The sequence below is a fragment of the Helianthus annuus genome, chromosome 7 (genome assembly GCF_002127325.2).
Source record: "Helianthus annuus cultivar XRQ/B chromosome 7, HanXRQr2.0-SUNRISE, whole genome shotgun sequence".
Classification (NCBI taxonomy): domain Eukaryota; kingdom Viridiplantae; phylum Streptophyta; class Magnoliopsida; order Asterales; family Asteraceae; genus Helianthus; species Helianthus annuus.
The window spans coordinates 66,741,410-66,768,432 of record NC_035439.2 but is presented as its reverse complement, the minus strand read 5'-3'; the positions used below and the strand labels follow the sequence as shown (position 1 = coordinate 66,768,432).

General features: G+C 34.7%; 2 long non-coding RNA genes across 2 annotated transcripts; both read right to left on the bottom strand.

The window, feature by feature from the left end:
• Positions 1-2,179: 2,179 nt before the first annotated feature.
• Positions 2,180-6,766, bottom strand: LOC110866348. Its single transcript, XR_002551351.2, has 3 exons — positions 6,602-6,766; positions 3,090-3,146; positions 2,180-2,484 (listed from the first exon to the last, which is right to left on the bottom strand). It is a non-coding gene; the product is annotated as an uncharacterized LOC110866348 (long non-coding RNA).
• A 1,758-nt stretch (positions 6,767-8,524) lies between these two features.
• On the bottom strand, positions 8,525-10,020 carry LOC110866349. The gene is made up of 3 exons (XR_002551352.2): positions 9,899-10,020; positions 9,292-9,348; positions 8,525-8,686 (listed from the first exon to the last, which is right to left on the bottom strand). It is a non-coding gene; the product is annotated as an uncharacterized LOC110866349 (long non-coding RNA).
• Between the last annotated feature and the right edge of the window lie 17,003 nt (positions 10,021-27,023).

The following is a 27,023-nucleotide window of genomic DNA, read 5'->3' as shown; positions in this document are numbered from 1 at the left end:
TGTTAATACTTGTTTCTTCATTTTATCCTTTATGTGTGTTCTTGACATACTTTTTATGCGTTAATATTCGTTTCATCATTTCACTTTTATTGTGATGTTCTTGACATGTTATACTTGTTTGTTTAATCTTTAATATACACTTTTCCTCACGCGTTTTACTAGATTATTCTAAATCCGACAACACACATATTACACAAACGAGACAAGTTCACCAAAATAGGCGTGAAACCCATAATTTGGTGAACAACTCTCAATCCATCCACTTTCCTTTTCTTTTTACACGAAATTCACCATCAAGTTAGGAGTGAAATCCTCACCTTGATGGAGAAGTTCAAATTTCAAATTCTAGTGGACCCTCGTCAAAGTGTTGAAATTAAATTTTGACCCGACGAGTACCAACCACACTTAGGATACGAAACCGTCAAGTTAGGGGTGAAACCCGCACCTTGGCGACTAGTTCCACTCCTTGATTTTTTTCATAAATCCTGCCAAGTCTCGAAATTTCGATTGATTTGGGACATGTAGTAACCGGAAGGGTAAATACCGTTAACCGACTTGTCGGCGAGAGTATTTTACCTATTAGGCCAAAGCATGCTCCTCAAATTCAAAAGACTTTTCGACCACTTTGGTTAGTCAAAGTTCCGTTTGGAACACTCCAAACTTTGGTCAAACATGTGTTTCTATTATTTATTTATACGATGCAATCTTTCAAACTCGAGTTTACTTTCGATTTCTCTTTTCACACACACAACATATTGAACCTTTTCCATACATTTATACATATGAATGATTTCATATAATTTAAATTCGTTTTCCTTGTAACGACAAGTGGAGAAATATCATCGAGATGGGAGTGACTTCCTTACCTTGACGATTAGCTCCACTTCCTTTTCCTTAAAACGACCTCACCAACGAGTTAGGGGTGATTCCCTAACTTAGGTGACCGTTACCAAAACTTCTCTTTCGAAACATCTTATTAGGCAAACTCGATCATACTTTATACCCAAATTGTTTAATGTTATTTAAAAATACCCACTCATACAGATTTCGAAATACATTGTTTTATCAAACGTACTTTTTATTCTACAATCTATTTTCACTCAACTCATATACGCGAAATTCATAATCATGTCTTAAAACGTTTTATTGCTCGAACTTCAAACCCTTACGAAATGCTACCTATCAATTTAATCGGTTCAATGAAACTCTTGCCCATGAACTTCATATTCGACTTAATCACTAAAACACGCCCACCTTCTACTTTTAATCAAAATCCAACCAACCTTTCCCGAATACTTATAAGATCTTATAGAAGTTATATGATTGTTTTACCAAATACCCTTTCCAACACCAACAAATCAATTGTTATTTTATTTTTATTTCTAAGTCCTTTTGCTAAATTTCCCTTCTAAAGATCCTCGTTTTTACAAGGACCTCCTAAATTCATAATTTCTTATTTGATGAAACGAACTTACTTTTTAACGAAAACCTTTTTCCTACACCAATTTACAAAACACGCGGGCAAGAAGTCTTCATGGGAACCGACAATCTTTGACTTACATGAATTTTTTTTTTTTTTAACAAAAGTAGCATTTCAATCATTACAAAAATACATTATGCTTAACCAATTAGTACTTTATATCCTCTTACATACACAACTATATTCTACCCTTTCAACCAAGGTCAACCTAATTTTGATTAGATAAACTCAATGTTTCATTTAAACAACTATACATGCATATCATCGTACACATTTTGGTCGATACCTCGCGATAACATCATTTATATCATTCGTATTTACATACTCGACCTTTTGAATGTTTTATACACTTAGATCCGTGGTGTCCCAACAAACACTATTTACGCAATATTTATTTTTCATACCTACACCTATGTTCATACGTCTTATGCTTGTACTTATACGCATACTACTTATACGTTTTACGCTTCTACTTGTACACATGCTACTTACACGTTTTATGTTTATGCACATACATACATGCGTATTCATACTTAAACTTATGCTCATACTTTCATCCTTACTCATGATTCATACATTCGTACCTATACGCGAGCGCAACCCGAGGGATTCGCTTGCGTGGGTCCCACACATACTTGTTACGCCCACATTTTTCGTCCTTACAAAACAACTTACAAAAGTAATTTATAGACATCAAATTACCAAACTTTGATACATAATAAAATCCTTAGGAAAATTGGGCATGACCCGTTCGTAAAACGGACATGCCTCCCTGTTTTTAACACATAAAACTAACAACAATCCATGACCCTTTTTTTTTTTGACATTAAACTACCCAAGACAAAGACAACAAGTTTTTGCAAAATGCGACTACTAACAAAGTTGGACAAAATAACAAGTCATGGACCATAAAGATGAACAAAAACTAGCGGAAGCATTTGGTATAACATAGCATGGGCCCGTGCTCGCTCCAAATCTCCAAATCGCCTAGAGTGGAGTTTTACCTACATTAACAACCAAATTTTAAAGGTTAGTTGTCACACATATTAAATCATAATTCTTTCGTTTTAGCTCCATCCATACAAGAACTTTCATTCTTTTTACGCATTCGACTACCCAAGTAATTGGGTTTAGCATAAACACTCTCATTGAGAGTTAAGCATACATATTCAACCCGTTTAATTGGGTTTGGCATAAACACTCTCATTGAGAGTTAAGCATACACTTTCGACCCGTTTAATTGGGTTAATTGCTTTCCACATAAATCTTTCCTTTCCATCCGTATAACGGATTAAACTTCAAGCATTTGTCATAGCATTCATGACCACCCGTTCAAAACGGGTAGTAGCTTATTCTTACTCGACTTGTTCAACTAGAACTTGTCAAGTTGCATAGCTTATCATACCCTTTGTTAGCATAACCAAATCCACAAGGGATTTGCTATTTCGCATCCACTACAACATAACTTCTAAAACCTTTTTCAAGATAAACTCTTACATCTAACCAATCTTTATCCGTAAAGAAATTGCACGAATTGTATTATCAAATAATATCATTCAATATCATCGTAAACCTACTAGTAGAGTAAATAAAGTTCAAAAGAACTTACAGCGATCTTGAGATACTTATGCCTTCGAGTGACTTGCGCCTCCTTCCTTCTTCGTGCCTATATGTCATAATCCCATACTTTATCTTTCAAAAACATTACTTTCACATTCCTTATAGTTCATTATGGTGTCTACTAATCACATACGCCATTATCATAAAGAAGATACATCGACTTAACAAGTATTCATGTAAAAAACCATAACTAAACTCACTTAGGCATTTCATCGAACACATTGCGTGCGTACCATCTACAAGGCATAGTGTACAAGTATATTATGCATAATCTTACTAGTTCATATCAAAATCATGAAACTCAACAAATTTTCACATAACCTTCATCCTAAATCAGATCCTTATAATAATAATCTACAACATCTAACTTCATATATCATAACCATACTCAATTTAACACATTTAGCATCATCATCTTCATAGCATTACTACTACAAGTGGGTTTTTACCAAAATCTTTTAAATAACCTAAAAATCAACATGATTCTTGTTCTAGAAGGTAACCCTAACTCAGATTTCTCACATTTAGACATAAAAATTCAAGATTGGGTTGAACCCCTCATTCTACAAATCATGATTTCCGAAAATTAAACTTACTACTTTAATAATCGAGGTTAGAGGAGAGTAAATCGGAGTTCATGCACCAGATTACACTTGAATTTCCACTTCAATTTACTGGATTTGCAAAACAAGGGTTTCACCTTGTTTCCCCCTTTGTTCGATCGTTCCCAGCCACGCAGAAGAATGTGTGTGTTTGAGTTTTGTTATTCATTAATACCTTCACTTTACATCTTTACCAAATTACCCCCTCTAGTTATGTATTTGTTTTATTTAAGCATTTCTATTACTAACTAATTATTTACACAAATTTTACCAACCAAGTTGGGATTTTTCATTTAATTCATTTTACTCCCTTCTTAATAAATTTTGGGGTGTTACAAGTCTACCCCCCTTAAAAGAGGTTTCGTCCCCGAAACCTTTCTCACTTCAGCTAGACCAATTCTACCATTACTTTCATCTATTCATTCACGAGGCTTACTACAACCTAAATGCATTCAGGATCTTGGCAAAAAGTTTCATTTATGCACAAACATATTTGTACGCATTGTCCCTCTGTTCTTAAATTAAGTAAATTTCTTTCATGATCGCATATAACTCAGAATCTGATCCAGAGCTCTTATTAGTGTCGTTTTCACCTTAGAATGCTTGTTCCTAGCTTGCATCATCACTAGCGGTTCTTTCATTGAAATTTATTTCAAATGTATACTATTGGTCGTACAAGCCTATGTTTACGGCTTGTTTCTATCTTTCTAATTCAGCATAACATATTCATACATCTGCTAACAAAATAAATTGATTTATTTCATTCCACTCACGTATCATACACGATATAGTTTATTATTGTAACTATGAGAAAACCCTGTCATCACATTACTGACACTCGTCTAATTACTTTCTTATTCATATGAGGACTTAGCATATCATTATACGCATACTATAAACATTTAATAACTTAGTAGTATTAAAACAAAGCTTCCCTCTTTCTAATTACTTTTTCATGCTTACTATAAGCATAAAGCATCGTTCTACGGTTACTACTGTTACTTGAACTAATTACAACTTTTGAGTTTAGCCTCAAATTTTAATCCTTCGCAACACTTAATTATTAACTCTTTGCATGAACTACTTATTATACTGATCTTGACTTTATTGGATAAACCAGTTATCCGTATGCCGGATCGATCCACTTCCTTAAGTGTACCTTCCGTACCAGAATTGGTCTCATTCATTCATGAAATATGCTCTCATTTGTGAGCATCCTTCCACTAGCTTCATTACTATCACCTTACTAAGAATTCCTTGATATTATCTATAAATAAATAGTTAGCACATAACCTTTCATAATTGCGTCCTGCATGGTGTTTGTTCGCCTATTGTCTCTTCTACAGTTTCCTCACGTACATGCTAAAATATATCATACATTCCATTTCTTATTTACTATCCCTTCATTTTATTAGTCATTTCGCCAACTTTTGTAGTTTGACCTTGAAAGGTCAGACTAACACCCCCTACTTATTGTGGTCGTATCGAGGTATACGTTCGTACTTTATACTTGCATACTTGCAAGGACTTCATTCACTTCGTTTGAGCTTTCGGAAGTCTAATTGTAAATACATTCTTACTTATGTGAATCAGTTATCCTATTCCGACACGTCATTCTCTAGTTGAGCCCTAAGCTCCTATTAAAATATGATCTTTTATACATACCTGTCGCGGGTCAAATCCCTTGACTAGTTATCCATACTTTGCGACGGTTATCACTTTCCAAATTGCGACAATGCATGCCCATACATTATGCTCCCCTACAAGTAACAAACTTAACAAATTGAACACTAAAAACCGGGTTCAAATGGCGATCGCCATTTGACCCGTATGACTCATTTGAGTTTCGCTTTTAGTTTTTTATTCTTATTTGCTTAATCCGTCTTCATTTACGGATTCAAACTTTTAATTTGTTACCTTTCATTCTTACTGGTTGACCCGTGCTTGCTTACGGACCCAACCTTTCATTCCTTACATGGTTGAATCCATTTCTTAGATTCTAACATTTTCATCCGTACCTTTTGTTCTTCCGTCGTATCATTTACCATGTCATTTCTTATGATATATTTTCGTATTAATCTTCTACATTCAACTTCAAGTGTTGGGTTCTAGCACTAATTCCATGTCCTAATTCATGTAGCGCGTCTCTACGCCACACTCTACATCCTATTTCTAGTGGTCTTCCCACAATTCTTTCTTAAATTTGATTCACATTCAATCGTAAGCTTAAACTTTTCATTCTTATCCTTCTTGCCTATATTGATCCAATCCTTTAAGAATCGTTAGACCCCTTTTTGCTAGCTTGACTGGACATAAGTGAGATGATTCTCGTGTTTTTCTCGGGCTTCGGTCAATTCATGACCATTTCTTAATATATCATTTCCATTTGTTCGTTCACCATATTTGGTGTTAATTCACCTACGTTCTCTAGCATGTCCCTTACTAACGAGTATCCTACATTACACGTTGCAGTTCTTACGTAATATTTCCAAAGTTTGTAAGTAATTATTATTTACTGTCTTCTACAATATATCCTTATAAGGTCAACCACCACCCAATACTTTTTTTTTTGTATATAAGTATTTCCGTACATGTTGCACTTACTCTCAATTTGAACATCTTTACAAAATGTCTTTAACTGACATCCCAACTAATATTCTTCCCATACCTTTCATCGACATTACCAAGTTCTCATTTCCGCCTTAGAATTTCTCAACTAAAATTTATGACCGATTTACCCTTGTAATGAGGTCTTATCGGTTTAACATTATGCCAACAATCTCAACAAAACGTACCATAACCTTTCTCATTTATTTATACATTCCGCTTTGATTCCGAATACTCAAACACGTATACACCTTCATGTAGATGAATTCGAAGCGATTGCGAAATCACTTACCTTTAGCGTTCATGTTCATGCTTGCCTCATTGCTTCCTCTTACTCCGTTTGCCATCCATACTTGAATCAACTGACAAGACTTCCATCCTTACATATTAATATATTATTACATTCATAACACTGTTAGCTTATGTGAGCATACATACAACTATTCATTTTCTTTCTATTCATAAGTTAATTGACTTTCGTTAGTCAAATTTCGTAAAAACAAGGCATTTATTATTAGTCATCTCACTTCCAATCCATACAACTAAACTATCGTCAGGCATAACACGTAAATCACTTAATACTTAACATATCAACTCTTTACTTTAGCTTTTGTGTCTAATGACCATTTCATAATATTCCTATACTGTTGACTTTTAGATAGTCAATTGTCTTGCTTACATACTCCAAACTTTTGAACACGTAAAACATGATAGACCGTAATACTAATATTCTACGTATTTCATACATATAATTTACGTAATCCCCCAAACAATACACATATGTACATTCACCTTCACGTATTTTCGCATACTAATGCTTCATGATTCTACAATGGTAATTACCATTCAAGTTAACTATATAACATAATTCCAACGTATCTTTTACTATTAAGCTCATATGATTCGTGTTTAGCACATATTCGCCCCTTAATCGTAATATGGCAAATTAATTAATTACACATAAGCATCACACCATTCAGGTACAAGGTACACGCCTCTAATGCATAATTCTGATCAAAGCATACATTCATCCGAATTTTCATAAATTTTTACTTTATCGCCAACGGTCTACATAACCTTACATAACTTATTATATCTTCTATTAACTTGCCAGGAGCATAAAACGGGCATTTCTGAGAAGTATGGTAACTTAAATTATAGTTCACAAGCTTTCAATACATCATAGTTTATTGGTCCGTATTTACTTCATTCGCATCCTCACATTTAAAACTTTACTCATTTTTCATTCATTTTTTCTTTTTAGCATTCATTTGTGTCATCCGACACATTCCTTTCGACCCTTAAAATTTTCTTTCCATCGTAACCACTAATCGTGGTTACATACATCTATTAGGCCTTATATGGACCCTACATAATCATTAAATAGGCTTTCGGACAACCCGGTAACTCTAAATGTGAAAAACAAAAATTTTCCGTTACCACCAATTTTCTTTTATCCTTTCATGGCTTAATTTGACCCATAAGGGCTCAACGGGGCCGTGAATCAGGCTTTCGGGAAGTACGTTTGGCTAGAACGTGAAAAACATGGAAATTTCACGGATCGGATTTGCACAACCCGTCGGCGACGGCTGGAGGATCCGTCGGCGACGGGCCTCAGAATGTGGCGTCGGCCACTTGTTTCCGTCGGCAGACAGATAGGGCGTCGGCCCTGGGGGGTGGCGTCGGCGACGGGCATCCAGCCGTCGGCGACGGCCTGCCGTTTGTTAATCCGCTGCTGCTTCCATTTTTAAGTGTTTTAACTCTTTTTCGGGTCCGTTTCCAGCCGTGCGGTCCCTAGAACTTATCATTTTACCCTCCATATTTACCCCTTCGCATACTTAACTTAACTTAACTTTACAAGCACATTACACATACTTGCGTTCACTAAAAACTTAAATTGTTACCTCATTGGCGATCTTGGAGCGAGCACACTTTCGAATGAGCCGTCGGTTTGAGTTCAAGCATCGCGTTAAAAGCTCGAATCCCTCAAACCTAGGCTCTGATACCAACTTGTTACGCCCACATTTTTCGTCCTTACAAAACAACTTACGAAAGTAATTTATAGACATCAAATTACCAAAACTTTGATACATAATAAAATCCTTAGGAAAATTGGGCATGACCCGTTCGTAAAACGGACATGCCTCCCTGTTTTTAACACATAAAACTAACAACAATCCATGACCCTTTTTTTTGACATTAAACTTCCCAAGACAAAGACAACAAGTTTTTGCAAAATGCGACTACTAACAAAGTTGGACAAAATAACAAGTCATGGACCATAAAGACGAACAAAAACTAGCGGAAGCATTTGGTATAACATAGCATGGGCCCGTGCTCGCTCCAAATCTCCAAATCGCCTAGAGTGGAGTTTTACCTACATTAACAACCAAATTTTAAAGGTTAGTTGTCACACATATTAAATCATAATTCTTTCGTTTTAGCTCCATCCATACAAGAACTTTCATTCTTTTTACGCATTCGACTACCCAAGTAATTGGGTTTAGCATAAACACTCTCATTGAGAGTTAAGCATACATATTCAACCCGTTTAATTGGGTTTGGCATAAACACTCTCATTGAGAGTTAAGCATACACTTTCGACCCGTTTAATTGGGTTAATTGCTTTCAACATAAATCTTTCCTTTCCATCCGTATAACGGATTAAACTTCAAGCATTTGTCATAGCATTCATGACCACCCGTTCAAAACGGGTAGTAGCTTATTCTTACTCGACTTGTTCAACTAGAACTTGTCGACTTGCATAGCTTATCATACCCTTTGTTAGCATAACCAAATCCACAAGGGATTTGCTATTTCGCATCCACTACAACATAACTTCTAAAACCTTTTTCAAGATAAACTCTTACATCTAACCAATCTTTATCCGTAAAGAAATTGCACGAATTGTATTATCAAATAATATCATTCAATATCATCGTAAACCTACTAGTAGAGTAAATAAAGTTCAAAAGAACTTACAGCGATCTTGAGATATTTATGCCTTCGAGTGACTTGCGCCTCCTTCCTTCTTCGTGCCTATATGTCATAATCCCATACTTTAGCTTTCAAAAACATTACTTTCACATTCCTTATAGTTCATTATGGTGTCTACTAATCACATACGCCATTATCATAAAGAAGATACATCGACTTAACAAGTATTCATGTAAAAAACCATAACTAAACTCACTTAGGCATTTCATCGAACACATTGCGTGCGTACCATCTACAAGGCATAGTGTACAAGTATATTATGCATAATCTTACTAGTTCATATCAAAATCATGAAACTCAACAAATTTTCACATAACCTTCATCCTAAATCAGATCCTTATAATAATAATCTACAACATCTAACTTCATATATCATAACCATACTCAATTTAACACATTTAGCATCATCATCTTCATAGCATTACTACTACAAGTGGGTTTTTACCAAAATCTTTTAAATAACCTAAAAATCAACATGATTCTTGTTCTAGAAGGTAACCCTAACTCAGATTTCTCACATTTAGACATAAAAATTCAAGATTGAGTTGAACCCCTCATTCTACAAATCATGATTTCCGAAAATTAAACTTACCACTTTAATAATCGAGGTTAGAGGAGAGTAAATCGGAGTTCATGCACCAGATTACACTTGAATTTCCACTTCAATTTACTGGATTTGCAAAACAAGAGTTTCACCTTGTTTCCCCCTTTGTTCGATCGTTCCCAGCCACGCACAAGAATGTGTGTGTTTGAGTTTTGTTATTCATTAATACCTTCACTTTACATCTTTACCAAATTACCCCCTCTAGTTATGTATTTGTTTTATTTAAGCATTTCTATTACTAACTAATTATTTACACAAATTTTACCAACCAAGTTGGGATTTTTCATTTAATTCATTTTACTCCCTTCTTAATAAATTTTGGGGTGTTACAATACTTAAACATGGACTTGCTTATATACTACATTCTTGTACGTACACATTCTAAATTTTTTTTATGTATACCCCGATTCATACACAACTAGTACAAGCTATGCGGATCATGCGACGATCAAAATAATCACGGGTGCACACGGGATTATAGTGATAGGCGTATGAGAACCATAGAGTGTGCTACTGCATATGGTAATACACGGAACGTAACATGACACCGAAGACGAAACGGACGTAACATGGTCAAAACATGGTGGATACGCCGCTGGTACTTCCTATATATAAGTGTTTTCACCATGTTACCAAACTTTCGTAAAACGTGCAATGAGAAATTCAGTGTTTTACAGACCTTTTGGACCTAATACAAGCTTTAAACAACTCACAAACGCATCATATCCGATTATCCATGCCGAGACTTCATCTTTAACACGCTACTTTCTTCTATCTAATACTTATATCATTCATATACTTGCATTCATTTAGTGTCAATTGTTCACCCCGTACTCCTATTATTCTCCATTATCCTTTCTTTCATATGAACCCCGTTCACATTCAAACTTATTTAAACTCCTTTGCCTATGCGCACGCATACCCGTTTTACCTATGCTTAAACGCCTCAACCCATTTAGTCAAACAAATTCCTATCCTATCGTTCTTCAAAATTTCGTACTTTTCTAAACGTTTCAAAACTCCCAAGTCTCGATTCTTTTAGCCAAAATGCTTTTTCTCCAAGGTCTTCCTCTTGAATAAATTTCGGGACGAAATTTCCTAAAGGAGGGGAGACTGTAACGCCCTGCTTTTTCATATTTTCCATAATTAGAAAGCTCGCCTTGTAATGCTATTTTTGGAAATCTTGTATTATTGTAGTCGTCTTTTCGTTGTAAAATCCGAGACTTGGATCATAAATAAAATCCGTATTTCTTTAAATTCACCATCTACATATTCATACATGTTCATACGTTCGAATTCATTGTACATCGAATCCTTATTTGTAATTCATACTTATACTTATTCACGATGCATGTCCATGCTTGTCCTTATATTGTTGATACCTAAAAACCCCTAATAATATGCTTATTTATACAACGGTTAATCATCTAATATGTGACATATACTTGTCACTTACAAACATGTTACATACTTGTACATTACACTTTTTACCTAGTTAAATCATGTTTTATTTCATATTTTACCTTGTTACAAGTTAGGGGAAACATTGTTGCATATTATTACACAACTTAATTAACAAAATTACTCATTATAATGTTTTAAAAAATAAAAAAAATAAAGAAATATGGCAGCCCTAATTCAGCAAAATTCAGCCCCATATAGTTGGGTTTTGTGGGCTAGTTTCAAGGTGTAACCCCTTCTAAACACTTCCAAAGCCCAACCATTGAAACCCTAATCCTTCCCCCTATAAATACCACTTATAACCAGCCTCCCTACCACTTTTGCAACACTAAAAACTCTCAAAACATCCTCCAAACCGTAGCTGAAAGCAAAGGTTCGAGCAGATTGACACCCCTTCACGAAAATGAGCATAACTCACTTAATTCTTATCCGATTCACTTGATTCTTTTTCCTACTTGCTTGGATAATCATGGGGTTCGATTCCTAGACTTCTCCTTGGAGAAATCAGACTTGGAAATGCCCCGAAATAGTCCATAAACTTTCTGTTTGATTTTTATGTTCTTCAAAACTTGTTTAAACCTACGCAACTTGTGTCTAACACATCTCATGCCTATGTCCTAATGCTTACAACTTATCCCATGGTTGGTTAAGCTTAAAAACAAGGTTGAGACATTTGAAATAAGAGGATTAAACCTCATAAACTTGGTGTTTTGTCTAGGGTTTCAACCCACAAATCATGTCAAACATAGTCTTTGATACATGAGTGATTATGGAACAACTTGGGTTGTCCAAACATACAATCCTCACATGATTTGATGATTTCTATTAGTTAGTTTACTTTACATACATGTAAAGACCTTAGTTCATGACCCTCCTTGGTTGTTTTTACATCAAGTGTAGTGGTGAACATCAAAGGGGTACCTAAATGGAAGCCTTGCCTTCCTACCCCATCCATGACACCCATGACTCAACTTGAGGTACCTAAATGAAGATGTAATCTTCTACCTCTTACTTGAATACTTAAACATTTGGACTTAATAATATGTGTATAATATACGACCTACATACTATCTATGTACACTCGAATCTTTGATGTTGAAATCATATTCATTTGTCATAGTAGTAGGTTATCATCTAAGGACCTAAACCTTGTTATGATTCTTATGGGTGTTCAACTCATAAAATCATTATAACCCATGAGGTTACCAAGTGTCATACAAGTGTTATGTGTGAAGATGAACATTTTGATATAATATTTTCATGTCACTTTCATTCCAAATCTCGACTCTAAACATGCTTGAACTTAAACCCTTACGCATTCAACCTTCCAACCTCGGCAACTTTGTCACATTGGATAATCGGAAAACATATGCAAACTTTGTGAGTATACTCGTATTCCCCTTTTACTTTTATCACTTTTGGGGTGTAACATGTTTTATCTATCAACAAACTTACACATGAACATTTTGCTTAAACACATGAACATTCCTATAACATGCTTGTATACGTGATGGCTTGATACTTTAAACTTGGGTGATTCTTATGTGTTGAACTTATCATTAACTTCGTACGAGCCAAACCGTGACATATGTAGCGCTATAGGATTAACGACCCGCCCTTTATCATCGGTTATGTCATGAGCATATTGCGTTTTCTTGGTTTGATATGTTAGACACATGCCATGTTTAAATGTTTATCTTGAATCACATGCTTGCTATGAGGAATTGTTCAAACTTATCTTTTGCTATGTACGTATCAAACTTGTATACTCGCCTTTGCTTTTGCATTGAACTTTATTTTAAACATGTTACAGGTTGAGGACGATGATGCTATGAAATGAAGTAGCGTTGATGCCTAGATACACATATAGACGTTTAGGTTTAATCGTTGTATCAATGTTGATTATGTTGTATTGTATTTCCTTTGAACTTGATGTTATTTGATTTCTTTGTAATGTTGACAAAAGAATTATGAAATGAAATCGGTTTATTAAATATTGTCACAAATAGCGTTATGATGACTCTAGCAATCTTCACACTTCGTCTCATCCCGATGTTTCCGCCATTGGTTGGGGTGTGACATATACTCATACCGCGACTCCCGTTCGCAGGCATGTTTAGATGCGCCGGTCTCTATGTCTTCTGACGTGTTGTGGCCCTGGTCACGCACTCCCCAAAGGCTCGGGTCAAACGTCTTTACTACCCGTTGCACTGATATCTGCATCTTTGTGTTGCCGTGACGATTGCGGGTCGGCACGATAGCAGGGAGTGGGTCACCCAGAATGACCTATTTTTCATGCACGACTTACTTATCGGCGGCGGCCGAGGGGGGGGGAGTTAACGTGGCATACAAGTTGGCCGCATACTTTGTCGAGTACGCGTTTGGACGAATTTTTAGCCACGTTGCATGCGGGGCCTTCGTCACCCACCTGGCGAAGTTTTACTGTGAGTTGACCCCGATGAGGGCTTTATCGATGTCTGTTTCACACCAGCTTCATCCGGTAGGTAGGGCCACAACAATCTGGATGAAGATTGCTCATGAGGTATTACCAGACAGGCGCCGGGTCTTTTGGTCGTTAGATGAGGGTCGCACGTAGTGGTACCCAGAGAAGCCACTTTCGGATGCTTAGGATGCTGCTGCTGGGGGCGAGGGTGAAGGCGGCGAAGGAGAGAGGGGAGGTGATACTTTGGTCGACAGATCGCATTTAGATGCGGATGATTGGTTGGTCGCCCGTACGAGCGATAGAGCGTGAGACCACGGGTGATGCCTCCACCGGGGTTTGAGGAGAGATTGGCTCAGGTCGAGGCGGATGTTGCTGCCATAGGGGTCGACGTATCCGCTATTCGGGCTGACGTACCTAAGGTGTTAGGCAATTTTATTGTATTTGTTGTTAAAAATAGTTTAAGTACTTAGAAATAATTTCGTCAACACGAACCGACCGAGAACCGTCCCAGAAGATCTGAATATGAAGACCGAGAAAGAAAAATTCAAGCTTCTAAAATCTTTGATTAAAGATCTCGACAAGGTTACAAGACTTCAAAATGTTAGCGGGACATTATGGAGTATATGTAACACCCCAACCCCGCTAGGGCTGACGTGTCACTCTTACAGATATCAAAACTAAAAACCAATCCATAACATTAAATAAAATATCCTAATTACATTTATTACATTACTAAAATAAATAATCTTGGTCAGCAACTTCCTAACGCTCCTCACTGAAATCCCAGATCATCCCGTATTACCTGTAAAACAAATAGGAAAAAACACAAAAAGAAAATACGGCTGAGCCAAAAATTGCTCAGTAACGGAGAAATCAATAGTACAAGTAAAGTCGTATCAGCGGAAGCAAAACACAACGGAACAGAACAGAACAGAACTGAACTGAGACTGGACTGAAACGGTCATTGACACGATTACTGAAAACAAATGGAGGCACATGACTGATGCAAAAACTGATACAAGAACCGATCTGAAATTTTAACGGAAACTGATACGGAAACAAAAGGTAGATGTATACATAACTGCTACCGAACCCAACACAGACCGATGTATAAACTAGAAACTGATACATCGTTGACCATGATGTTAAAAGCATTTTATCTTGTATAAACGGACTTGTTTTAAAACATCCTTTAAATAATCTAGTATTCAATAAAATTTCTAAGCTATCATGTGTAAATGAAACGTTAGAACAAATAAAAAAATAGGTTATCATATTCATAGCAAATCATCATTGGACAAAAAGAACTAATTTTCTAACTTTGAAAAGTTATATTATAAAAAAATAGAATAATTTAAATAATCTGGATTTCCGAATGAAACACTTTCGACCAATCCGTAAAACGACATGGGAAACAGAAACAAAACAAATAGCTAAGCCATAAATACCATTTAAAATCCCATGATCTCTAAAAGAAAAGAATTGTCGAACTATTATCTTTAAATACACGTTTAGATTCAACTTCATATCTTTAATTAATCGATATTCATAAGTTTATTATTTAATCAAAATAACTATTTTTATAACTTTAGAGATTGTTATTTAGTAACCAAAATACTTTAGATAATCTCAGTTTATATGTAGAATAATAAAATCCTAACGAAATTACTTAAATCGATTGAGAGATTCGACACGAAATAAAGACAGATCAAACGGCAAGAATAGAACAGATTTGAATCAAATACTGAATACATGTACTGACGGATACAAACTAAACGTATAACACCGGATCTAAATCTTAATCAAGACTGATACTGAGACGAAACTGATACAAACCGGTACAGATACTGAGTCAAAACAGACATAACTAATACATAACAGAATCGGACACTGAACATAGTCAGAAGCATACTTAACCCAATACTGATCGGAAACACAACCATATGCGTACAAAACATACCAGAACAGATACTGAACATATTCACATACAGAAACATATACTAACTTACACGACAGATATATCAACAAACTAAGTCGTGTAACATGGAAGCACCCAAAGCCATAAACAGAACAGACTGGTACACAGCTAGCTAGTCCATGCACCTATGAGATGGTGAGTGTGGCGTTCACCCATTATTCCATCTCTAGACAAACAAACTCAAACTCAGAGCTAAGATCGATCTATACGCCTCTAGTGGCCAAGGTGCTACACAAGCACGGGCTAGAGACGCCGTGAACTTTTATTACGCACTGTCACGATAAGTGCCATGCCGTTGAAGCCCAAACGACAAGCCAGACATGCTTGGGTGACAGAGATACTAAGGCCTTATAAATAATTTTTCAGGCAACAGAAAGTTATACTAACTGGACAAGTCTGAGGTACGGCATGTTACAACTCATAAATAAGCAAACAAACATTTACAAACGGACTCCTATAATGTATCACATATCAAACGAATGTAGGTACCAAATCATGAAAATAACACTTTTAGACAGAGAAAATAATCCGTACTACAAAGTAACGGATATGATAAAGAGAACTACTATGATGAGAAGACTAAAGAATTCGTACCAAAGAGTAATGAATCTAATAAATAAAAGATACTAAGATGAAATCGAAACAGAATCCATACCAACGAGTAACGAAAAATACAAGTATACTACGATGAAAAGAAAACAAAATCCGTACCTTAGGTTTAGCAAGCAAAGCAAAATAATTTGTCTTCAACGAGATCACGAACCTATAGTGTCGTTATACAATTTATAAACATTAAATCGCTGAATGATTCGTTAACTCATTAGTTGTCCGGCGACGGTGAACTTACGACTCGTGACTAATTATTACAATTATAATCGGTTAAAAATATTGGTTTCGGAGAAAAAAATTAGAACTTACGAAGACATATACAATTAGTAACCCTCAATTACTAACATAAATAAAAGAACATTACATATGTATGTACGTGGATACATATCTATACTAACATATTTAAAAAAAGAACATTATATGTGGATATTATTGTTGATAAATGTGTTATATATATAATACCTGTAGGATTATAAATAAATTTATACCTGTTATAAAACTAGAGATCAAAACTTCCTCAATATGAAATATATCTCTCTTAGTATCCCCTCTTCTTTCTTACAGAATATTTTCTCTTGTTTCGTATATTGAATCACAAGATCGAATGCTGTTTATATAGAAAAGAAAAGGAAATAAAAACAAAACTGCTGGGGCCTATAAATAATAATTTGAATGAATTATTTCCTTTACTGTGCGCTTTTACTGTGCATATGATTGTCATCCACCGAATGAATTATTCATAACACTCCCCCTTGGATGACACTTTGCAAATTTTGGGGTAATTAAGTACTGCCTCATTAAAAACCTTGCTAAAGAAAAACCCAGTGGGAAAAAAAAACCTTAGCTAAGGGGAAAAGAGTGCAGTCTATAGCTCCCCCTCAAGTTGCAATTTGTAAGGCATCATATTCTCCATACGTGACGCATGCCAATGTCATGAACGTGTTTCCTGAAAGTTGCTGTAGGTAGTGCTTTTGTGAAAAGATCGGATGAATTGTTGCTGGATTGGACATATCTCATCTCGACTTGATTGTCTTTAATAAAGTCTCGAGTATATTCAAAAATCTTGGTGGTATATAAGAGTGTAACTTATAATACTCCCCTGATTTCATTATGTATCGTTTAAGCCTTCTGCGTAGATCTTTTAGTTAATATTTTGCCACTTCATTCCTTGATGCGTAATTCTTTATGTTCGCAAAGTTGTATATCTTCATATGAGCCTTCTAGTGCCTCTTCTTATAAATAAATATCATAAGATCCATAACTGTGATTTGTTACATTCCCTACATTTACAAAACTAACCAAGCTTGTTTTGATAGGTTAGAAAAATATAAATTCATATCTTACATACCTTAGATGTACTGAAATATTTGTTTTAACACATTCTAATGTCTCCTTGCTTGACACATGCGATATCACACCAATAAATTCATCCGTATATATATATATATATATATATATATATATATATATATATATATATATATATATATATATATATATATATATATATATATATATATATATATATATAAGCGTGAATAGCTAGCAAGAAATATTAATGCACAATTGTGATTATCTATAATATTTCTTGACTCGGAATCTCAACTTTGGTAGGAGATCAAAGTAGTCATCTGTTATAAGAAGTGACTGAATAACCTTTAACGTACATAAAAGATAAGCTTTGTTCATACTAAAACCGACCCGATATATTCTAGATGGACTTACCTTCATGCCTGAACTACAGGTCGAACAATAATTACATTATATCAAGGTCTTTCAAAAAATTATCCCTCTAAAAGCTCGACAGATTCTCTCGATGGTGCCCAGATATCATCACTGTAAAATGGGATTATAGTGAACTTTTAGGAGAGGACTTTTGATAAAGATGGATGATATTATCAAACTCATATTGCTCTTTATCATAATATCTAATGAGTTGTACAACACTCAATCCAACTATTTTATCCATACTATCTTTTTTTTAAGTTTATAAAGATACGTTCATGAGGTTTTGAAACCAAAGCTTCAGACATTTACAATCATTCACTTACTTCTTTTCACTTTGAAATGTATGTGCATGCACTCTTAGGAGTTCTATTACATAAACCTCCTCATTGATTTCTACATCATATGCAAAGATGTCTTGAACACTTGCATCATTTGTATAATACATATTGTACCATGCTTATACATTGTACATTGAGATACCATAATCACCAAGTACATGTATTCTATGTATGTTTATTGGTGCACAAGAATTATATCCATAAGATATTTTCACTTAACCTTATAAGCATTTAAATGCTTTAGGATACTCATCAGGAGTTCCAATTATATTCAACGTATTCAAATATGAATCTGTATACAACAATCATATCATTCTCGAGAACTTATTTTACATGATTTTAATAAATTAAATCCTTGAGGACTTTCATGTAAACATTTAGTATCCAGTAATTCATAACTTTCATAAGACATGTATCAATTCTCTTTATATTACCAGACTATTTAAATACTAGAAAACCAATACATTCACCACCGGAGAATACGTCTCCTCATAATCAGTCATAGATCTTTGCGAAAATACTTGTGCCACCAACTTTGCCTTATATCACTTAATTTGATTTTAACATGATTCGCGTAAAAGACACTTTTGTATCCAGCATATTTTACAACTTCAGTTGTATGGACTGTTGGCCCAGAATTCATTAGAGAACTAAACTCTGCCTTATTTGCGTCTTTCTATTTTGACCAATCATTTCTTAATATTCATTCATAGGCAGATCTTAAATCTTGATCCTTATCATTTGATCATTTTAAGCGCTTCATTATATACAAAAGTATAACGATGTCGATTTTATTTCGATTCCATACATATGTTAGACATGATATAACTTATCGAGATCTCTTTATTTCCAGGTACCTGAGGTTCTTCTTGAACCATCATGTCTATTGTCTCTTCAAGAGACCTTTTTAATATCACCTCGACTTGACCATCTTACTTAGTTGTTCCAACTTTCGAGGAATTGTATTACTATAATCGACTAGTCTACCATGCTTCACGCTTCAGGCGCGCAATAGACTCATTAGAAAATATGTGGTGTCCTTTTGGGACACAAATATAACTGGAGCATAAGCAGTTGATTATGTGACTTACTTAGTCACTCTATTTAGGTCAGTGAACCTGTCTGGTAATTTGTTCTTTAATACTGGTAAATGAATTATACTTTAACCTTCTAGTTCATAGTTTATAGTCTGAGGATCAAGATGACATGATAATTCATTTCACTTTTCACTTTCCAACTGCTTGTTATCTCCCCCTAATGTTGGGAACATTCATTCACTAAAGTGAAAACCAATGAGCCATAAACGAATTTCTCACTAATGGCTTTAAGTATTCAATCACAGACGATTGTTTATACCCAACATATTCTCAAACCTTTTAGAAGTCCCATCTTTGTGCGGTGAGTTTTAATATATGTCGCACAACCATAACCTTTGATGAGACATCTTTGGTTCCTGACCAAAAACCAACTATATGGGGAGAATTATAACTTATTGGCTTGATGTGAATTGATACATGAACTTTTGCACCTCATGTATACACTTTTATAAGTTATACAACTCCCTTATACTTTCACTTATAACATTTCTAAAATTCTTAAAGTTTTAGCACTAATCTTGTGTTAATTCTTGTTATATTTTTTACGTGTATTGTAATGATCATTATGTGAAATTGATTTATTATCAAAATCATTATACCAATCTGGAATAATATGCTTGCTATCACATTAGCTAAGCCATAATCACACAAACTTCAGGTTGTGGATTTGATAACCATTTAGACGATGCATCGATTTAAAAACACTAAACGGTATCATGTTGGATATGTATATCCTTTGCTTATTCCAGAATACTTAGGGATTTACACCCTACTTTCATTGATTAACTTTTCTTGAGAACAAAAATTACATTTTATAATTTTCTAGAAGGATCTGTTAGTTCTTCAATACATTTCACATTATTATTTTACTCGGTGTGGTCTAACCGGTCATGCCAACTGATTATGATTCATAAACTTCTTATTTATGATCATATATGTATTACTTGTAAGTAAAAACACAAAATAGAATGTATGTATTAAACAATTTAATCATAATAATTTGATAGTCTATTATGATTTGAACAAACTTACATTATATAATGAATCAAATTCAGACTCAGAATCATAAGGTGGTGAAGGTGGTAGAGTTAGTTGCATACTATTAGCTATTTGTTTTAGCATGTCTTCCAACCATTTATTTCTTTCTGTCAGTCGTTTTATTTGTTTAGACAAATTTCGAATCTGATCGTTTAACCTAGCCACTTCGACTCCTATTGAATCTGAAGGTAAATTCAATTGAGGTACCGTACATGATTCTGTTATATTAATTGGTGGCAGTTGTTGTTCTACTTCGTTTAATAGTGATTGGAAAAACTGTTGCGGTAATGGTGATTGCAAAAATGATTCTGATGCTAACTGCTCTTGGAATATCATGTTTTCATCAAACAAAGTTTGTTGCATCGTTGAATCTTCCTCGAAAACTAAAGGTGAGATGTTTTGTAAGATGTTCGGTTGAGATAGGTTAGTTGTAATATGTTCTTGTACGGGTGGCAGCTGTGGTTGTAGATCAAATCGATAAAAAGACGGTTGAGGAAGCTGCAACAATGATTGTTGTAAATTTTGTATTGAGGTACTTTCTAAGATAACTTAAGCTTCCTCCGACTGGAATGGTTGATTTAGTATATAATTATGAACAGGGGTTAGCCTAACAGAGTTAAAATTTACAATCCCAGATGCCTTTGGTGGAGATAATCCTTGGATAATCTGATTACTTAAGACACCTAATGATTTTGCTATTTTTGTAATGTAAGACCCTCCCATGAGACTTCTCAGAGGATTTGTTTGTTGATTTAAAAGATATGTAGCAAGCTCGTGGGCAATATTACAAGGAACTTGCTCAAAAATACTATGCAGATGGAAAAGGTCGGTAGCACTAACCCTATGTTGATTATTCTTGCGCCCCGTGATAGTGTTGGCTAAAACACGATGCATATATTGATAACGAGGGTCTATGAATTTCATAGAATTATTATTGTTACACCACTCTTTCGATGAATGGCTTAGCCAGTATTCTTTCATTTCCTCAGGGGAATAAGAGGTTGATGCCTCCGTAAAAATAGGTTGTTTAACTTCTTCCTCTGTATATATGCCCAGATGAACTGCGAATTCTGTTAATGACATATTATAAGATTGTCCACAAAGTCGAAAATGAATAGATTCATCGGTAAGACTTTTATCATATTTGAAATAGAAAGTGGACAAGAACTCATATACAAGTTCATCGTATGACGGTTCTAGGATGTCGAAGAAACGACGCCAGGGCGTATTAGGTGGTAGTAATCTCGCCAGTAAACCACTTGGATCAAACATTTCCATCTGATACCAATTAATACCGCTAATAGAAAAAACTTCAAGATTTTTGAGTTTTTGATACCTCTCACGATTGGGTAAATCAGTAAACCGAAGGAATCGATGAATGTTTGCTGCATTTGAAGATTCAGCATATGCTACTGGAAGATTTGCCATTTGAATATTTGGTTTTGTTGAACTAAGAAAAGTTTGGGTATGGATTATTTTGGGTATGAGTTGAATTATATCAGAAGTTGTAGCTTGTGTGTAGATTAGCTCGAGTAGTGAGTTTCTTATATAGATAAGAAAATTTAAGCTTACACCATACGTTTGGTTAAGGCTTCCATGATACGTTTTGAAACAGTTCACTGTAGCTAGTAAATGTTATATTGCATAAATAAATATTAGATGCATAAACCAAAATGTTAGGTACATAAATAAATGTTAGTAGTCCTATGATTATTATATCTCCAGAGCAATAGGTCCTCTGTACTAATTTTAATTTATCACAGAACTATATTATAAGTATATATATATATAAAGGAGAAACGGGATCTAAAAGATCATCCTAAAGGTGTATGGTTTTACAACTCACTGGTGCACCCTTAGGCTTTCAACCTATATATATGTATATATATTTAAATATATGAAATTCTTACATTGAGTATGGTAATAGCTCCTTTGCTTTTGTTGATTTGCTTGGTTGACAGCGCTCGTGCTGATAACGTGTTATAAAACTAGAGATCAAAACTTCCTCAATATGAAATATATCTCTCTTAGTATCCCCTCTTCTTTCTTACAGAATATTTTCTCTTGTTTCGTATATTGAATCACAAGATCGAATGCTGTTTATATAGAAAAGAAAAGGAAATAAAAACAAAACTGGTGGGGCCTATAAATAATAATTCGAATGAATTATTTCCATTACTGTGCGCTTTTACTGTGCATATGATTGTCATCCACCGAATAAATTATTCATAACAATACCTTATTTATGTGATTGGTTAATAAAGATAAGGCAACAAATGGCCAACATGAGACCAAATGTAATTTTGCCTGACCACTCACATTTGTAAATCCCATTAGTGTAGCAGAATTCAGAACCGAAACAGAGGAACCCATTAGAACAAGTTATTTGCCTACATTATTTACTAACACCAAATGTATATATATATCCTAACCGGTTGGATTTCATGCCGCCGGACAAACACCGACCCAAAACTTAAACCATCACTAATCGATTTAGACAAAAGTTCGATTTGATACCTTAGGTTACGAACCGAGCTGCCGGGAATAAACAATAAAGTTCTCTAACGATCAAACAGAAACAAGTCAGAACAGCAAGTATGGTCGTGAACAGAATATCGGCTGTTGAAGCGCATCAAAGGTGGTGTCGTAACGGGTTGCAGTGCTTCTGTACGTTGCAGCGAATGGTGGTTCCGGAATGCCTTACCAGGGCTGATCACACAGAGGCCGGAAAGAAAGGGAAACGGCCGCAACGATTCGATGTTGGCTGGAGCAGTTTCGAACGGTGGTCGCGGCTGTGTGCGGTGGTACAAGGACTTGTTTGCAGCGGCGGATATGTGTAGGGAAAGAATGAGAGGTCGTAGGGTTTAAAAATCGTAGGCGGTAGGTGATAATGGTAATCACATTCCCAATTCTTCGGCCGATTGTTAAAATTTTGGAAAGGGTTTATTAGTTTACCTTGAACAAAACCATAAGACTTTACAGAAGTGTGCGGGAATTATCTTTATATCATTATGGTAATAATTCTTCTTCATGAATGTGCCATTAAACTCATATAATTATCTATTAATATTATATTTTATTCTTGAATGATGAAAGAACATGTTTCTAAACAATATTTGAACAATGTGAACTAATTTAATGCACATTTAAACCTTAAAAAAACTATTAAAACTGTTTATCACATTAATTAGGTTGCTACGTTTAATAATAAGAATGATAATAACTGAATTGTTTCTAATCTGTTATTTTAATAAATTTTTAGAATGTTACAATTCTACCCACTTAAAAAAATTTTCGTCCTCGAAATTGTTTAGTGCGGATAATGAGAAGATTCATACAATAACGGATTGCAAACAAGCTAAACATCATGTATGAAACATACTAAAGTTTGAAGTTTCTTAGATGACATAAAAAGGATACCCAAACAAATCAAAGTTCATACACAATAAACTACCTATAAACTGAAATACGAAGTGCTAAGATATAAACAAATTAAGATAATGGAAACGGATGGGGCTTTCCTGTTCCTCAGCAGCTTCGCATTCGGAACGGTTCTTCTAAAGAACTTTAATGGGAGGCATAAATATTTTGCACATAATCCGTTCATCTTGGTTAAGAGTAGAGTTGGGTTATGTATGGTGATGGTTTCCACATTTAACATCATGCGTGGACATAAGTTTATGATTGTCAAGCGAAACAAAAGGAACGGACGTGTGTGATTGTATCAAAATTTTGGTACTTACATTTTCTATACTAATCAAATTGTGGTTATATAAAGTAGGTTTAACAGAGAAAAAAAAATTAAGTTATTGATGAAAGCGGAAGTCGTATATCTATAATCAAATCAGAGATGGGTTCTTAATCTGAAACAATTCAAAGAGTGATACAAGCAAGGTGAAAAGAAAGAAAAACGCGTTAACTGTGGCTGGACGGAGCGCGGTTAACGGGTCTGATGCGATGAAGTAAGCTAACAAGTGCGGGTGTGAGCATGGTGAAGTAGCGTGGTGACGGAGCTATCAAGGTTTGAATAGCAGCTAGTCGTGGTGGCGTTTACGGTGATGTAGCACACAACGAAAACGGGTATTTACGGTGGTGGTTAAGGCGGCTTATCTCCGACGGACGGAGGGTATCGACCAGGTTCAAGTGGAATAGACGTACTGATGATGAACGGAATGCTATTTCAAATGGAGCCAAGGGTTTTTCTTTTTGATATTAGAGTCAGCGACAATAAAGGGTAGTCATAATCTCTTAACTGTTGGTTGGTTCAATATACGGAATTCAAAATTCGAAAGAAAAAAAATATAATAATAATAAACTTAGAGAAAATGCTATGAAGAGATTAAAGAGTAAAAATTTAATTGTTTATTTATTTATTTATTTGGTCGGTCATGATAAGCAAATTGAATTTGGGTTCCAGGTCTGCATGGCTCAAAATAATAACTGGCTCAAAATACTAACTAAGCTTTATATATCTATTTTCTCCAAACACAAAAGTCAACTTTTGACATCTGATTAACAAAATTCCATTTGGTAAATCCATATTTAAATTATCAATTTCCGAAAAAGTTAGAACTTTAATTTATCTTACTTCATGATTAAGCATAAACATATATATATACACACACATATTCAGGCGTTATAATTCTAAGTAAAAGTTCGGCATCGAAATTATTAAGTATGATTTACGAGCAAATTCAAATATAACATATACCAAACAGACTTTAGATACCATCATAATTCCAAACACAAAACATACTCAGTATGTCAAGATCAGTAATATTATATGGTTGAAACTAAAGAGAGTTTATCAGCAATACGAAAATAGACATGTAGACGTGTAACATCCAACAACGAGCAATGATCTTTAAGAACGATGAAATCTATGGATCATAAAACATTCAAATAGACATAAATCTACATAATAGGAATCCAAGAGTGCACATATGTACCTATAATTCATGATTACGTTCATGACCGTAATTGTCAATTATCTTATAACTGTGCCCTAACGGTAATCCCGTCATGCATCTCAATGACCTATTTAAACTGTAAAGAAGTAAATGAATGGACGATAAACAAACCAAGGTCAATGGTTAAAATTCTAAGAATTAATTAGATGATAACAAAAGCATACGCGTCGATTCAGTGAGATGTATACTGAGGTGAAACACTTCTTTAAGCACGCCTTGTAGCAAGGTTTTTGTGATGCGTAGTCAAGTTTATTCGATGTCGTACTCCCCTCAATCGTGTCATCCACCATGTTCCGAGTCACGTTATGAATTCCAGAATGAAACCGAAATGATGATAGAATAATATATTCGATACAGTCGAGATGCATAATATAGAGTAGCAAATAGCGACAAAAAGCCGCAAACAGACAAATGAATGCCACATATTGAAGAGTACGAAAATTGACCGGAAGTCCGAATCCTAACCCCAATGTCTACCCATTAACTCATAGGTTTAGTTTTTTAGGTTTAAGTTTTCTACAGGAAAGAGCCTTCGCTCTAATACCATAATTGTAACACCCCAACCCCGCTAAGGCTGACGTGTCACTCTTACAAATATCAAAACTAAAAACCAATCCATAACATTAAATAAAAGATCCTAATTACATTTATTACATTACTGAAATAAATAATCTTGGTCAGCAACTTCCTAACGCTCCTCACTGAATTCCCAGATCATCTCGTATTACCTGTAAAACAAATAGGAAAAAACACAAAAAGAAAATACGGCTGAGCCAAAAATTGCTCAGTAACGGAGAAATCAATAGTACAAGTAAAGTCGTATCAGCGGAAGCAAAACACAACGGAACAGAACAGAACTGAGACTGGACTGAAACGGTCATTGACACGATTACTGAAAACAAATGGAGGCACATGACTGATGCAAAAACTGATACAAGAACCGATCTGAAATTTTAACGGAAACTGATACGGAAACAAAAGGTAGATGTATACATAACTGCTACCAAACCCAACACAGACCGATGTATAAACTAGAAACTGATACATCGTTGACCATGATGTTAAAAGCATTTTATCTTGTATAAACGGACTTGTTTTAAAACATCCTTTAAATAATCTAGTATTCAATAAAATTTCTAAGCTGTCGTGTGTAAATGAAACGTTTGAACAAATAAAAAAAATAGGTTATCATATTCATAGCAAATCATCATTGGACAAAAAGAACTAATTTTCTAACTTTGAAAAGTTATATTATAAAAAAATAGAATAATTTAAATAATCTGGATTTCCGAATGAAACACTTTCGACCAATCCGTAAAACGACATGGGAAACAGAAACAAAACAAATAGCTAAGCCATAAATACCATTTAAAATCCCATGATCTCTAAAAGAAAAGAATTGTCGAACTATTATCTTTAAATACACGTTTAGATTCAACTTCATATATTTA